Here is a 15,167-nt window from a genome sequence, read left to right on the forward strand (position 1 = left end):
TGCCACATAGGTCCGTGCCGCTTTGCGGGTCAATGTTGCCAGAATGCCTGCCAAATGTGACAGGCAAAAACACCGTCAAATGTAGCGAATGCAACGACGCCGTTTCCGAAGCGCACATAGTTACCATAGTTACCACGTAGTTACCAGATCACACGCGCGCAGGCTCCCAGCTCCCGACAGTACCGGAAGGTTGCTGCATAACCCGCGCGCTTTCGAATCGCTTACCTGTTGTGGGCCCTGTTCTCCGACGGTACGAAGCGCTTTCTTTCGCTGCACACGCTGTGGCTGGTCCGCGCGGGACGAGGCTTTCGCTGGATCTGAAACAGACGCGTCGCATAACACTCGGAGTGTGATTTATCGCTGGGCGCTCTTGCTGCAGCGGTAGAAAAGGGTTGCATCGCCTTCATTTGCACAGACAATCTCCTGAGGATTACGCTGCTCGCAATACACTTTTCGGAAACTGAGACGCGTCGCATAACACTCGGGGCGCGATATATCGCTGCGCGCTCTCGCTGCAGCGGTAGAAAAGGGCTGCATCCAGTGGCGTAGCAACAGGGGGGGCCGGGGGGCCGTGGGCCCCGGGTGCAAGGCGCCAGTGAGGGGGGGGGGTGTCATATACATCTGAAGACACCCCTCTTTCCGCCGGCTACACCCGGGGAGGGGGTGACAGAAGACCTGTGGGCCCCGGGTGCCAGACAACCTAGCTACGCCACTGGCTGCATCGCCTTCATTTGCACAGGCAGTCTCCTGGGGCTTACGCTGCTCGCAATTATACACTTTTCTGAAACTGAGACGGCGTCGCATAACACTCGGCACGCTTTATTTCGCTGCGCGCTCTCGCTGCAAAGTGCCACTCAACACATCACTGCGACAACAGAGACACCCGATGAGGATTTCCATTTGCTCCATCTCTGGGAGGCTGGTAGAGGCCTGACCCGGTGGTGGCGGCGGCAAAAACATAATCGGAAACTTCGTCTGCGTATCGCCCGCCTAACTACGGAGGCAGATGACTACGCGAACACCCTCACTAATAACAATTGGCATAGCCTTTGCGATCGCCTCAGCGGCACGCTAAGCACACCTCGGACCTGGTCGCTACTCCGCGCATTATTAAACCCTACGTAAACCAAAATACACACTAGCAACAGAGTCCGCACCATCCTCCACAAATCAGGCCTCGATGACACTACTCTACTTCACACTCTACAGCAACGCTACATTGCTACAGGCACCCGCCCCACCTACAGAGACTAAACCACACACAGACGCCACCTCCCTAGACGCCGATATTACAGAAGCCGAGGTTAGGGCGGCCTTACAGGGTATTAGGCGCAACACTGCACCCGAGGCTGATGGGATTCAATACACACTCCTACGCAACCTAGATGATGGGGCCATTAAACACTTAACTGCATTATACGATGACCACTGGAGGAATGGCACGCTTCCACAGGAATGGCGCCATGCGGACATCATGCTAATTCCTAAGCAAGGCAAGCCACTGTCCCTCCAGGATCTCCGACCTATATCCTTAACTTCATGTGTAGGTAAACTCTTCGAGCGCGTTGTACTTTCGCGGCTACAACCCTTCCTCGAAGACAGCCAATTCTTTCCGGATACACTCTTCGGCTACCGCCCTAACCTCTCTACGCAAGACATTTTGCTGCAGCTTAAGGCGGACGTTGTGGATGGCCCCACTATGGCACAAACCAGAGTTATTCTGGCCCTGGACCTCAAAGGGGTTCTGGACAACGTCTCCCACGACCTAATTCTCGACAATCTGGCTTCTTCCCAATGCGGCACACGTACATATAACTACGTCAGAGCTTTCCTTTCGGACCGTACAGCCACTGTCAGCATAGGAGAGCTCAGGTCGGACGTCATCACACTCACAGGTAGAGGAACACCACAGGGCTCCAATCTATCGCCCACCCTCTTCAATGTGGCTATGGCTAAGCTGCCCCCCTTACTAGACCAGATACCCACCATCCGGCACGCTCTCTATGCCGACGACGTTACGATCTGGGCAACCCAGGGATCCGACGGGACCATCCAGGATGCTCTCCAGGAAGCTGTGCGTGTCGTGCAAAACTATGCAGCCACAGGAAGCCTTGCCTGTGCAGCCGAAAAGTCCGAATTGCTCCTGGTGCACAGGCTGCGCCGCAGAACCGATGAATCGCCTAATATCTCCCTGCTTTTACACGGCAGCCCCATCCCTCAGGTAGCTAGACTCCGTATCTTGGGCCTCCACATTCAGTCTGATGGCAAAGCCTCGCACACTACGCACCTTTTGGGTCAGCAGTTAGCACAAGTCATACATATGATAAACCGTATTACTAATCGTAGAAGAGGCCTTCGCGAGAAAGACATCCTCCACATAGTACAGGCTCTGATAAACAGCCGGCTCACCTATCACCTCTCCTATCACAATCGCACCCTCACTCAGGCTCAGAAGATGGACGCCCTTCTTCGGAAGGCAGTAAAAGCGGCTCTTGGGCTTCTTCACAAAGGCTTCTTCAGCTTGGTATCCACAACACCGTAGGCGAGCTTGTAAAGGCTCATCGCAATGGTCAGCTCCAACGTCTGAGACGCAGCCGTCAGGGCTGCGCTATACTCTCTCGCCTTGGCTACCCTGTTCCTGAGAAACCCACACACGTCCCACAATATCGCCTCGCTCCTGCTCTACGCGACAGCATACAAGTAGCTCCGATTCCCCGCAATATGCATCCCGAGCGACGCGCTGGCCGTAGACGCGCCCGAACTCAGGCCCTGGCACGCATTTTTGGAGACCGCACCACAATTACACCGGTTTTGTGCACTGATGCGGCCCGCTACCCAGGGAGGCGGCCCATGTGTTTAGCTGTAACTGACTACACAGACGCGCTTAGGGTATGTGCCACAGTTCTCACAGCGTACAGCTGCTCAGCAGAGGAAGGGGCAATAGCCCTGGCCATTGTCCACGCCTCGACCTTTCCCGCACAAGACAACCCCATCACCATAGTGACAGACTCGCAGGCTGCCTGCCGGGCCTTCGCACAAGGACTCGTGACTGCACAAACACATCGAATTCTCTCCTCTGTCCCCCCTACCACGTTACGCAGGGTGCGTATCGTCTGGACTCCTGGACACGCGTCTCTCCATGGTAATGAACGCGTTAATGCGGTAGCCCGAGGTCTGACTGGCCGGGCACCATCGGAAGAGCTGTCCAACCCAGACGACGCAACGACAGAGCCCATACAGTACACCGAGACGCTCGAGTACTACCGCTAAAGTCGCCTTAACTATCCCCCTCCTCATCCTTCGCTTCATAGGGCAGATGCCGTGGTCTGGCGGCAACTGCAAACCAATTCCTTTCCTTGTCTCCACATGCTACATATCCTTCATCCCAACCTATACCCTTCCTATTATCCCCACTGTGGGGCCAAACCCATGGTGTACCACTCCACATGGGAATGCCCTAACCCTTCGGGTGTTCCTCCTATACCCAACCCTACCCTTTCCTCTTGAGAGTCTGCGCTGCTCAGCACAAGCCGGCAGGAACAGCAACGGCTGATCCAGCGGGCTCGCGGAGTCGCGCATGGCAATGAAGCCCTGGGCTGAGGGCCCCACTCATCGAGGAAATTTCTACTTGTTCTGCCAAATAAATGTTTATTCTCTCTCTATCTCTCTCTCCCCAGTGCAGCTCAAGTGTTCATGTGAGGCTTGTGGCGTCTTCCTTATGAGGCGGGCATGCAAGGTTCTCTTTTATGCACTGACGAAGCAAAAAAATTTGGAGGACGCTTAAGCTTCGCCTTCAAGAGTGGAACGCGACAGCGTTCCCGTCGACCCGCCAAGGGGTATTGGGCTACGGCGCAGCGACAACGCGCCCCGCATCGGACGCGGTGAGCGTCAAGCAACGCAGCGTTCGGCGCGACAACGAAATGCGCGCCTCAGCAAGCGACGCACGCCTGAGCCTTCTAAGGTAACACCGCGTTCACTAGAGGCGCTTTTGTACCGCTTTGAAGCATCGAACTCGTGGCTCAGTGGTAACGTCTCCGTCTCACACTCCGGAGACCCTGGTTCGATTCCCACCCAGCCCATCTTGGAAGTTGCTTTTTATTTATGAAGTGCCTGCCGTGATTTATCGCTCACGGCCAACGCCGCGGACGCCGACGCCGACACCGACGCTGACGCGACGACACCGGCTTTTCTGCGACACGAGCTCCTTAAACGCTATCGCGTTAAAATTGGAGGACGCTTAAGCTTCGCCTTCAAGAGTGGAACGCGACAGCGTTCCCGTCGACCGCCAAGTGGTGTAAGACAACGGGCTACGGCGCAGCGACTACGCGCCCCGCATCGGACGCGGTGAGCGTCGAGCAACGCAGCGTTCGGCGCGACAACGAAATGTGCGCCTGAGCAAGCGACGTACGCCTGAGCCTTAGAAACAGCTCATTTCTAAGGCAACACCGCGTTCACTAGAGGCCCTTTTGTACCGCTTTGAAGCATCGAACTCGTGGCTCAGTCTTTAAGCCGATAGTGTACAGGCTGTGCACTAGACACAATAAATTTAGGCAAAACGCTTTCAAAGGCTACTTGCGAGAGGTAGTCGACTCCCTTCGAATATTAAAAGCTCGTTTTCCCTTCGGTACCTGAGCACAGTAACAAGAAAGAAACGTTACAAGGATTTAGTTGAAGTTATGATGCCAGTGCCATTGTACCGAATGAAATACTATGGAGGCCCAGGACAAGATGTTTTAAAAAGAGTTAAAAGGATGCCAGTGAGAGCAAGCGTAAAGTCGTTCATCTTTAAATTGCATACATCTACCCTTCCCGTCAAAACATGGATAGCCGACAAAGGAATATTTGTACCATGGACGACAAACTGTGCGCTATGTAACAAGCCGGAGACCATTGAGCACGCTTTCATTGAGTGCCGGGATGCAATTTTTTATTGGGACGTCTTGCAAAGAACTCTTAAAAAGGAACTGCCGATAACAGCACAGGGTATACGTTTCCTGCCGGTAGACAGCCATCAGGGCTTTCCGTACGACATGATAATGCTCCTGGGCCTCCATAGTCTTTGGAAGACACGGATGGCGGTAACGCACGCCGATGTGAATGCGCGCTCAGCACGAGAAAATTTTGTTGAAAGCATTATTTTCATACGTGAGATATATCGTGTACAGGCAGATCCGCCCGACTGGTTGGGTATTCTTGATGAATTAGTGAATTTCAAGAAATTTTAGCTTGTCACGTTGGTCCAAGTAGGCCAACGTGTTTTTATGTATGTATGTCATTCTGTGACTAAAGAAAAAAAACTCGTGGCTTAGTGGTAACGTCTCCGTCTCACACTCCGGAGACCCTGGTTCGATTCCCACCCAGCCCATCTTGCAAGTTGTTTTTTATTCATGAAGTGCCTGCTGGGATTTATCGCTCACGGCCAACGCCGCCGACGCCGACACCGACACCAACGCCGACGACACCTGCTTTTCTGCGACACGAGCTCCTTAACGCTGTCGCGTTAATAGTTTTCAGTTTGTATGATTAAACAACGCATGATCTAGACATGGTGAGGCAGAATGTGTTTGCATTTTCCATTTCAACGCAACCTAAACTGCGCTGTAGTGCCTCGAGTATGCTATAGGCATTGTAATTGGAGCCGTAAAGAGCTACTTCATGGTTTCAATTCGAAGTTGTAGTGAACTGCTTGGTTTCGCGAACAATGCGCGCCTCGCCATAACAACAGTCGGCTGCTTCCGTTGCGGGAGGGCTGTGCCATATCGTCGATAAAAGCTAATGAGGGCTGGTACGACACATTTCGTCGCTTGCATTTGATTGGTTCTCGATCTTAACCATTAAATTTGCTTTCATGTGATTGCTGTTATGGTATTCGTGAAGTAAATATATACTATACACGATGCGCCGTCGTCTTAACAGCCAATGCGTTTCTGGGCGCCTATTTCAGAGAACGGGGAAAGTAGTACCAAACCTTTCCACACAAAATGCGCGCCTATCCCTTCCTTTTAGGCCTTAATACATGCAGTTGCCATATTTGACTAAAACAACTCACCAGGGTAATAAAATCATGATGACAGCTTCGCTGGGCAGTGTCCTTCTAACACAGATTTATAATGTTGACACCAAATATCAGGGTACTTTTTCTATGTAAAATGCTATGCCTCTCATACTTAATAAGGGAATGTCAAGTGTTTAGAGGAGCATCATAAATAACTTCACGTGTTTAGCTTGCAGACATTCATTTAAGCAAAATTTATGAACTGACACGGTGCATATATGCATTGCAAGACCAGTATCCCCTTTAAACGCTACATAGCTTGCGATATCCAAGTCGCAAATTTTCATGACTCATGCGGTTTCGAAGAACAAACTGCGGTTCAGGCATGGCAGCAGAAATATTCCCAAATAACATTTTGTAAGTACGGCTCGAGCCGCCAATGCCCTAAGCACGCACGGAGGGAACGAGCGCGAGCGGCCTGGGGCGGCTTCCTGGCCGTGACGTCACTCGCAAGAGGGCGCCACCCCAAATTCTCGCCGCTATATATGTGGCCATGCGCGTGACACAGCGCCGGCTCAGAGACGCTGCCTACGACTGTGAGTTCCTCCGGAGTATGTCAGCCATCGAGCCAGCGGCTGGTAGTCCAGAGACGCTGCCTGCGTCTGTGGATTCCTCCGGAGTGTGCCAGCCATCGAGCCAGCGGCGGGTAGTCAGGCATCGAGGCCTTCAACGACGAGGTCTTGAACATCATTGACGATCATCGAGGCCTTGGACCTGTAGGCACTACCGCCAGACATCTGGAGTAAGTATTAGGAACGCGTCTTGTCCTTTCGGAGCTCCAGCTTTTGTAGCCTTTATTGCTTTCGGGCTTAGGTCAAATATCGGGTGGTATTTTCTTTGTTTAGCTTGTTATCTTACGCTACTCCCTTTTTTTCTCATGTGTTCTTGAGTTAGGCTTGCTTGATGAGTGTATGATCTTCTGGCTAGGGGCTTCGCCGTGGTAAGCCTCGGTAGCTCCTCAGGATCTGCCGCTTGAGTTTTTTCTTCGCAGTGGAACTGGCAACGTTCCTGTGGCCATGGTGCCTACCGGCGTCGGTATCATCAGTATGAAAAAATCAAAGACGATTCAGGTAGAATTGCATGAGACTTCAGCTCACTTCCGGCAGATCACTCAGGTCCGCCAGTTCGGCAGAGGTAGTATAGTAAGGCTGCTCGCCAGACCAGACATGTGTCGAGAAACTGCTCAATTGTTTGACCTTCGCTTCGCATCCGGTGAGCTGTTTCGTACCGCCACAGCTCGCATGCTCTAGAGGCATTGTACTTCTCATAGGGAATCTCCCGGCGCTTTCGCTGCGCGCATCACAGGCTCTTCTGAAACGCACAAAACTAGGGGCGCGATGGCTGCAAGGGGACGAAGTGGCTGCTTCGCATAGCTTCGAGTCGGGCATACGGGTATTCGCTGCGCGCGTTTGTGACCCGTCGCACAACTGTCGCATGATTTTTAACGCGAGAGCGTTAAGGGCCCCGTGTCTCAGAAAATCCGGCGTCCAGCGTTCCGCGTCAGCTGTCTTTTGAGCGAAAAAGATTTTTTACGGCACTACAGCTCCTCTTCGAGCACTAAAGTTGCTCATACCATGTTCTGCATTTTTACAAAGTTATTCCTCGGAATTTTCATAATGACAACCCACAAATAAATGTCATGAAGCAAAATAATGATAGCGCATGTGTTTATTTTAGTGTTTATATTTCAAATCTTCTCAGAATCGGTCAAGGATCTTGGAACGCTATCGGTTTCCACAGTTAAAGGCGAAGCTTAAGCGTACTCCAGATTTTTTCGCTAGAGGTGAGACTCGGACGCGTCGCAGAACACTCGAGGCACGACGGCTGCTATGGGTTGAAGAGGTTGCTTTACTTCTGATACAATTGAGTATGGCCCGCGAAGCGCAGCCACCGAAGAAACAGGCCAGCACGCCTAGTAATGACGAACTCACATCTTTATTACCAAAACGCGACTACTGCGGCCCCTTATATATTGCCTTCTAGGCATGGCGCAGCAGCAACACAAAAAGCAGGGCTGCCAGGGGGCGCTGCATTTAAGAAACTTTTAACATTGTGTCAACTTCGTGTCGGATTCATCAATCTTTGGGTATTCGCTGTGTGCGCTTGTGCTACATCGCACAACTCTCGAACAGCTTTTCTTCGCTGCGCGCGTTGACTGCTACACAGGTTGAAGCCTTCGCTGGCTCTCAAACTCGGGGAGCACAACACTCGGGGAGCCTTCTTTGGGTGGTGCAGTTGATGCAGAAGCAGCTTTTCGGTGGGCGTGTTCGTAGTCCGCTGAGGACGGTTGCAGAGTTCCTCACAGAAGCCGTTGCTCTGGAAAAGGCCCTGCAGCAGCAGTCGAACCCGTATGAGTGGCAAGTAAATGGTGCTTCAACAACCATCGGTCTGGGAACTTTCGCAGCCACTGACATTGATGCACTCCGTGAGATAATACGGTCGGTAGTCCAACACATGCTCTAGCAGCTGTACCGGGCGGAGCAGCCTACATTCAACTACATCTCCGACAACGTGCATAATTCGCACCCCGACCAAGCGCTCCCGGCGAGTGAGTTTCGGTGCACTACTTGCACGGATGGGTGAGGTGCAGCTTCCTTACATCGGAATCCCCACCACCCGCGGCGAGCGACTTCCGGCGTGTGACGCATTGAGACACATGGAGGCGCTCCATCTGTGCATCAGCATCGCTAGCTCCCGTTAAATCCCCCCCCCCCCCCCGCACCACCACATTGTGCTACATTCGGCACAGGTGGTTCACTTCTAAAAAAAACCGTGCTGTCAAACGTAAATCAGACATATGGTGCACGCCTGACCGACGACCACTTTGTTATCATTATGGGGAGGCGGGCCCGTATACCGCGAGCGCTACTCCCACTAACTTGTACTGCAGGGTTTTGATGTGAATTCACCATGACCCCTGTTCTGAAAGAGGCCACATGAAATTGAAGAGTTCACCACCCAGCAGTGGGGGCCACAGTCACTAAGGTGCCAGGCGCAATCGCTATGGCCGTGGCGCTCCTAGCCAAGTCGTGCAGGAACATCGAGCATGATGCAGGGACGGTCTCCAAGCCCTCGCCTGGAAAAGTGATGTAGGTGACCTTTTTATGCAAGGCAGCTGATACGCAACATGCTGAAGACCTCCATCTGGGGCGACCTTGACTTGACGGAGCTTTGACGATGTTTGTATCCAGAGATTTGACGACGCCTGTACCTCAGCTATGCAAGGTCTAACTAAAAGCTATGCATTGACTAACATCAAACCTGCCAGAGACTTCAGCTCAAGTGATGACATCAAATCTGTTTAACAACTTATGAATCTCATCTCGGACGTACACAATATGCATTTATTAGTGAACCAAAAATTGATTTTTGAGAACACATTGCCTGGGTTGGGTATATATATACAAGATAGCATAGATATGGAGTTTGAAATACTGTATTTACCTGAATCTAACGTGGACCTTTCTTCCGATAAAACGGGTCAAAAATTGCATGCACGTTAGAATCGAGTGCGACTGTAAATTCATGTTACCATATTGCCATCGGCTTTCGAAAAAAGGCTTCTTCGTACGCGCTTCTAGCCCAGCGACATTTTTCTCCAGTGCCTTAGGTCCCATTTGTCTGTGCCAAGCACAGAAGTTCCAGGACGTGGACCTGTCACTCGGCGGCACCTAGGTGGGCCAGCATGCTTTTTATTTCATTGTTCTTGCATTGAGGTTCAAGTGCTTGTGTGTGTGCATGCGTATATCCGTGCGCATTATACTAATGAGAACCAATATGCATGGAATTCACCTCTGTAATTTGGTGTGTTGTTAAAATAAAAATTACATGTTTGAACTTTTAGCTAGTGAGAGCAGTCCAATTTGAAAAAAAGGGCATTCTCTTACAAATTTAGCCAACACGCATTAATGCAGAGAAGGGTGTGTTGGCAAAGTTTTGCTCTTGGCTAGATTTCAACCAGTGCAATAAATCTAAAGCGAAAGTTGGAAGGGAGAGCATGAATTGGCATTCATAAACAAAACCTTGAGAGAGAGGGACATTTTTTAAGGAATGCTGGAAATGTTTGCCTGGCCGTACACCTGGCATGCTTCTCCAGATGAGATTGTTGACTTGTGAAATGGTCCACTCAAACACAGTATGCATGCACCACCTGCACATTTAACACGCATAACGTTGGGTGTGATGAGAAAGCTAGGGAAATGAATGCAAGACTTGCAAACCGATGCTACAAGGCCGATGTGTGCCCACACACTGGTCATTGTTAGCAGAGATTGTCATTGTTGTGCTGACATGGCTGTGCTGGCCCTTCCACAGGTGTTCCAGGACCACGCCGGACGACAACACCTGAGAGACCAGAGAGTCGGTACGCCTTAGGATTTCCGGCGCGCGCCAGCGCCTTTTTCCAAGGACGGACTTTAGGGCCAGCGCAGCGTCCGAGGGTGGGTGTTCTATTCTTCTGCTTGGCATGATCGGCTAGGAAGTGACACTGCAAATATTTTGTATAGTAAGCTCACTTGAAATAAAATCTGCCCATGTAAGAAATTTTTTACTTCTATTGAAGACAGTAGGTCCTGATGCTTTCACACGTGTGCCGAGCATACCTGAATGTGTCTACTTGAAAAAACTGGAAGAAAAACTAGGCTGGTTACAAGCTTCATCAGCTATTCACATAGCATGCTCCTTAGCAGAAATTGATAAAATGGAAACTACTTATTAAATGTGTTAACTCGGTGTCGTCTGGTCATTTTGCCGACACACTACGTGTGCCCGGGTTGTATTTTCGGAACATTCGAAAACTTTGAAGGTCAGTGGTCTCTTCCATCATTGATTAAATCGGCTGTTATTCCATCTTCTCCTGCTGCTTTTTCCTATTTCATGGCTTGCAAAGGTCTTCTAACCTCGTCGCTAGGTATAGCAGGAGTCTCTGCAACCTGTTCATTACTGCTTCGAATGGAGGTATCGTGGCTCCTCTGGCTACTGCACAGGTCAGTATAGAATTCTTACGCTGCTTTTACTACTCTTTCGAGAATGCTAATGATATTACCCTGCTTACCTTTCGGTGCATACATCTTGGTTTGTCCTATGCCAAGTTTCTTTCTCACCGATTTCAGGCTGCGTCCATTTTTTATGGCTTCTTCAGTCTTTCTCACATAATAGTTTCGAATATTCCTTATTTTTGCCTTGTTGATCAGTTTTGACAGTTCCGCAAATTCTATCCTATCTCTAGAGTTAGGCACTTTCAGTTTTTGTCTTTCTTTATTAGGTCCTTTTGTTAGTTGGGAGAGCTTGCCTACTAGTGCCTTGGTGTCTTCTTGCCTCCAACTTCACTTGTTGCCTCCGAAGCCAACCTAGTTACGGTTTCATTTATTAGCTCTACGTCATCGTCATCTCTCTGTTCTAAGGCAGCATATTTGTTTGCAAGTACCGGCCTGAAGTTGTCTGCTTTTACCCTTACTGCCTTTAGGTTGACCTGTTTCTTGACCAATTTAGCTCTTTCTCTCTTCTCATTGAGGTGAATTCTAGCCCTCCCTAATCTGTGATCACTGCACTTTACCCTACCTATCAGTTCTACATCCTGTACAATGCTGGGATCAGCAGAAGGTATGAAGTCAATTTCATTTCTTCTTTCACCATTAGGGCTTTTGCAGGTCCCATTTTCTGTTGCTACGCTTCCTGAAAAAGGTGTTCATTATTCGAAGCTTATTCCTTTCTGCGATGTCTACCAGCATCTCTCCTCTAGCCTTCCTAGAATCGACACCGTAGTTGCCAATTGCTTGATCACCAGGCTGCTTTTTCCCCACTTTTGCATTGAAGTTGGCCATTGCTACAGTATATTGAGGTTGCACTTTTCTCATTGTTAATTCAACATCTTCATAAAGCTGATCTACTTCTTCATCCTCGTGACTGGACATTGAAGCGTAGGCTTGTACTACCTTTAATCTATACCTCTTGTTAAGTTTGATTACGACTACAGCTACCCTCTCATTAATGCTTTAGAATTCGTCAATGTTGCCCGCTATGTCCTTATGGATTAGGAATCCTACCCCGTATTGCTTCTTATCTAGGCGACCTCTACAGCAGAGGACATGTCCGTTATTCAGCAATGTATAAGCCTCGCCAGTTCTTCTAATCTCAATAATGCCGACAATATCCCAAACAATGTCTGATAATTCCTCAAAGAGTCCTGCTAAGATAGCCTCACTCGAGAGGGTTCGGGTGTTAATCATTGCAAGGGTCAGTTTGCATTGGCAGCCTGTCTGGATGCAGGGATTCTTAGCACCCTCTGCTGCGTTGCAGGTCTGACCGCAGCCTTGGTCATGTGCTCCGCAGCTGCTGGGGACTGAGGGCCATAGTATGATTGAGTTAGCCATTTAGGAGGGGGTGGCCGAATACTGCACCAGGGAGGCCAATTCCTGATCTGGTGAGGGAGTCTCGTGGAAGCTTCGTGAGCCTTCCTAATTTGGTTGTACGTGGATTAGTATAGCCCCACTCGCTCTCGGCATATTGTGCTGGTGACGGACGTCACTCCAAGCCTACAGAAGTTGTGCAGTGCAGGAGGTGAATTTCAAGCTCGCCATCATTAAAAAAAAAACGTACAGAGGTGTCTTTCCATGGCAACCGAGCATTCGCCATGGCTCAGTCAGATAATCCCGCCGGAGGGGAGGCTACCTTATCGCCGACTAGTACAGCCCCGAGGGCCCTACATGCCTAAAATTTCTTTGATTTGTCCGCGATGGAAGTGTATTCCTGATTGCGATGTGTGACTCAATATAGAGCAATTTCAAAACGGTTCCGTAGTCGCACGTGTGCAGGTGGCACGGCGTAGTGTTGATGAATGGTTCCAGCGTTGTTGTTTCGGAGTCATCCGTACGCATGCGGCTGTGAACGCGGCTAGATATACATTTTCTGCAAACTGTAGCAATGCTTAAATGTGTGAAAAAAAGAAAAGGAGCATAAATAGAAAAGAAACTGTCAGCGCTTGCGGAGAATTCACTAGTAGCTGGTTCAAGGCGGTACACCAAACAACTCATGGTCTCGGCTGCCTGTAGAATGCTTCGAAGTCTTTCCGAAAGAAATGGACATGGTACTGATGCGCAGCGCAAGGCTGAGACGTCTGATGTGAAGAGGGTGCATTGACTATGTTTTCTTTTCCTTTTTTTTCCTCTGCAGTATAGAGCCCATGCTGCTGTGCGTGTTTTGAATAATAACGTGCACGATGCGCTCGCTTTGATAGCAGAAAGTGGCATCTCAAGAGGTAAAATCAGCAGCGAGCTTCGGAAGTTATTGCAGCTCATTCTGTAAATGCTGCATGCCTAACAACTTTGATTTTTCCGCGATAGAAGTGTTTTCCTGATCACGACGAGCAACTCAATATAGAGCGATGTATAAACGGTTGTGAGGAGGGAAGAACGCTTCGAGTAGAATATTGAATGCTTCGGAGAAGTCTTTCCGAATGAAACAGACATGATACTGTGATCAGTATCGTATAACTCCAAAGAACCCTGTGAACTCTTTCAGGGTCAATTTTTTTATGGTGCCCCCCCCCCTTAGGGTCGAGTTTCTTATTGTAAATTGAACGTCTTTCGAGTGACCTATATGAAAAACATTTGCCACAATTTTTTTTGTGACCATAAAGTGGGAAAAAAAGTTTTCTGTAGGTCATCATCATCATCATCAGCCTAGTTACGCCCACTGCAGGGCAAAGGCCTCTCCCATACTTCTCCAACTACCCCGGTCATGTACTAATTGTGGCCATGTTGTCCCTGCAAACGTCTTAATGTCATCCGCCCACCTAACTTCCTGCCGCCCCCTGCTACGCTTTCCTTCCCTTGGAATCCAGTCCGTAACCCTTAATGACCATCGGTTATCTTCCCTCCTCATTACATGTCCGGCCCATGCCCATTTCTTTTTCTTGATTTCAACTAAGATGTCATTTACCCGTGTTTGTTCCCTCACCCAATCTGCTCTTTTCTTATCCCTTAACGTCACACCTATCATTCTTCTTTCCATGGCTCGTTGCGTCGTCCTCAATTTCAGCAGAACCCTTTTCGTAAGCCTCCAGGTTTCTGCTGTTACGTTTCGCCTACGACGCGTGGTTTAGCCGGCGCGACTGCAACAAAGCGGCAGACATTTTGGCCCGTTCGGCGTCGCCGCTACGCTCCCCGCCAAGCGCGTCCAGGCATGTTCCGATGCCACGTGTCTTCATGTGCGTGTGTGAGTGTATGTGCCATTGTGCCCGACCGGCGGCGATACGACAGTAGGAGTCACCTTCTCCTCCCCATTGTGCCCGACCGGCGGCGATACGACAGTGTAAGTCACCTTCTCCGGCGACACGACAGTATGCGTCACCTTATCCCATTGTACAGTCACGTGCTCGTCTATAGAGGGGTTCCTTCTTGCCCTCAACTGCGAGAGTATAAAAACAGCTGCCCCCGGACGCCAAAGGGAGGGCTCCGATTTCTTCTGTTGAGTAAAGTGCTCTCCCGTCTCTCTACTTCGGTCAACCTGACCGCCAACTCTTTGCGATGTTAAAATAAACAAGTTGTTTTGTTGTTACCAGTCGACTCATGCTTTGCCGGGACCTTCGGATGCTTCCAGTTGTACCCCAGGCCGCCAGGCCAACGCTACCCTTGGGGCTTGCGACCCAGGTACAACCACGGGCGTCAGCGCCGAGTTCCCAACAGATCGTACCAGCGGTGCGATCCAAACATCTGGTTGGCAGCGGTGGGATCGCCTCCGACCACAACAACTGTCTGCCAGCGGTGAGATCGCGACAACGGAGGCCAGCAGCGAAGATATGCAGTTGACGGTATGCTGAGCAGCTCAACAACGATCCGGGAGCAGTGCAACGAGCCCTGTGTGATGACTGGTTGCCTGCAGCGGAACGACTGCGCTGAACTCTTGGCTGCGAGGTTTGGTGAGTGCGGGACTTTCTTCTTCTGAGCTTTGCCAGGCTTTTGTTAGTGTCAGAAACAGAGCTGGTAATTGTGGTTGTCGTTGCTGCCGGGTTAGTTTGCGGCAAGACAATAGTAAGCAGTAGAGAAAGCAGCATTCAGAGCAGCCATGGATTTGAAGTCGTTGCGCAAACCGAAATTGCTGGAGCTTGCAAGAG

The 15,167-nt window shown here is 50.2% G+C and overlaps 1 protein-coding gene across 1 annotated transcript in view; it reads left to right on the forward strand.

Annotated features, from left to right (window-relative positions):
- The first annotated feature begins 6,716 nt into the window (after positions 1–6,716).
- The window catches only part of LOC142585717 (serine/threonine-protein kinase haspin-like), a 64,326-nt gene continuing 55,875 nt past the window's right edge, over positions 6,717–15,167 (forward strand). The window contains exons 1-3 of the mRNA XM_075696687.1: positions 6,717–6,797; positions 9,666–9,730; positions 10,370–10,494. The gene's annotated coding sequence lies outside the window, so the exon portion shown is untranslated. The remainder of the gene's footprint in view (positions 6,798–9,665; positions 9,731–10,369; positions 10,495–15,167) is intronic.

The sequence above is a fragment of the Dermacentor variabilis genome, chromosome 6 (genome assembly GCF_050947875.1).
Source record: "Dermacentor variabilis isolate Ectoservices chromosome 6, ASM5094787v1, whole genome shotgun sequence".
NCBI classification, from domain to species: Eukaryota; Metazoa; Arthropoda; class Arachnida; order Ixodida; family Ixodidae; genus Dermacentor; species Dermacentor variabilis.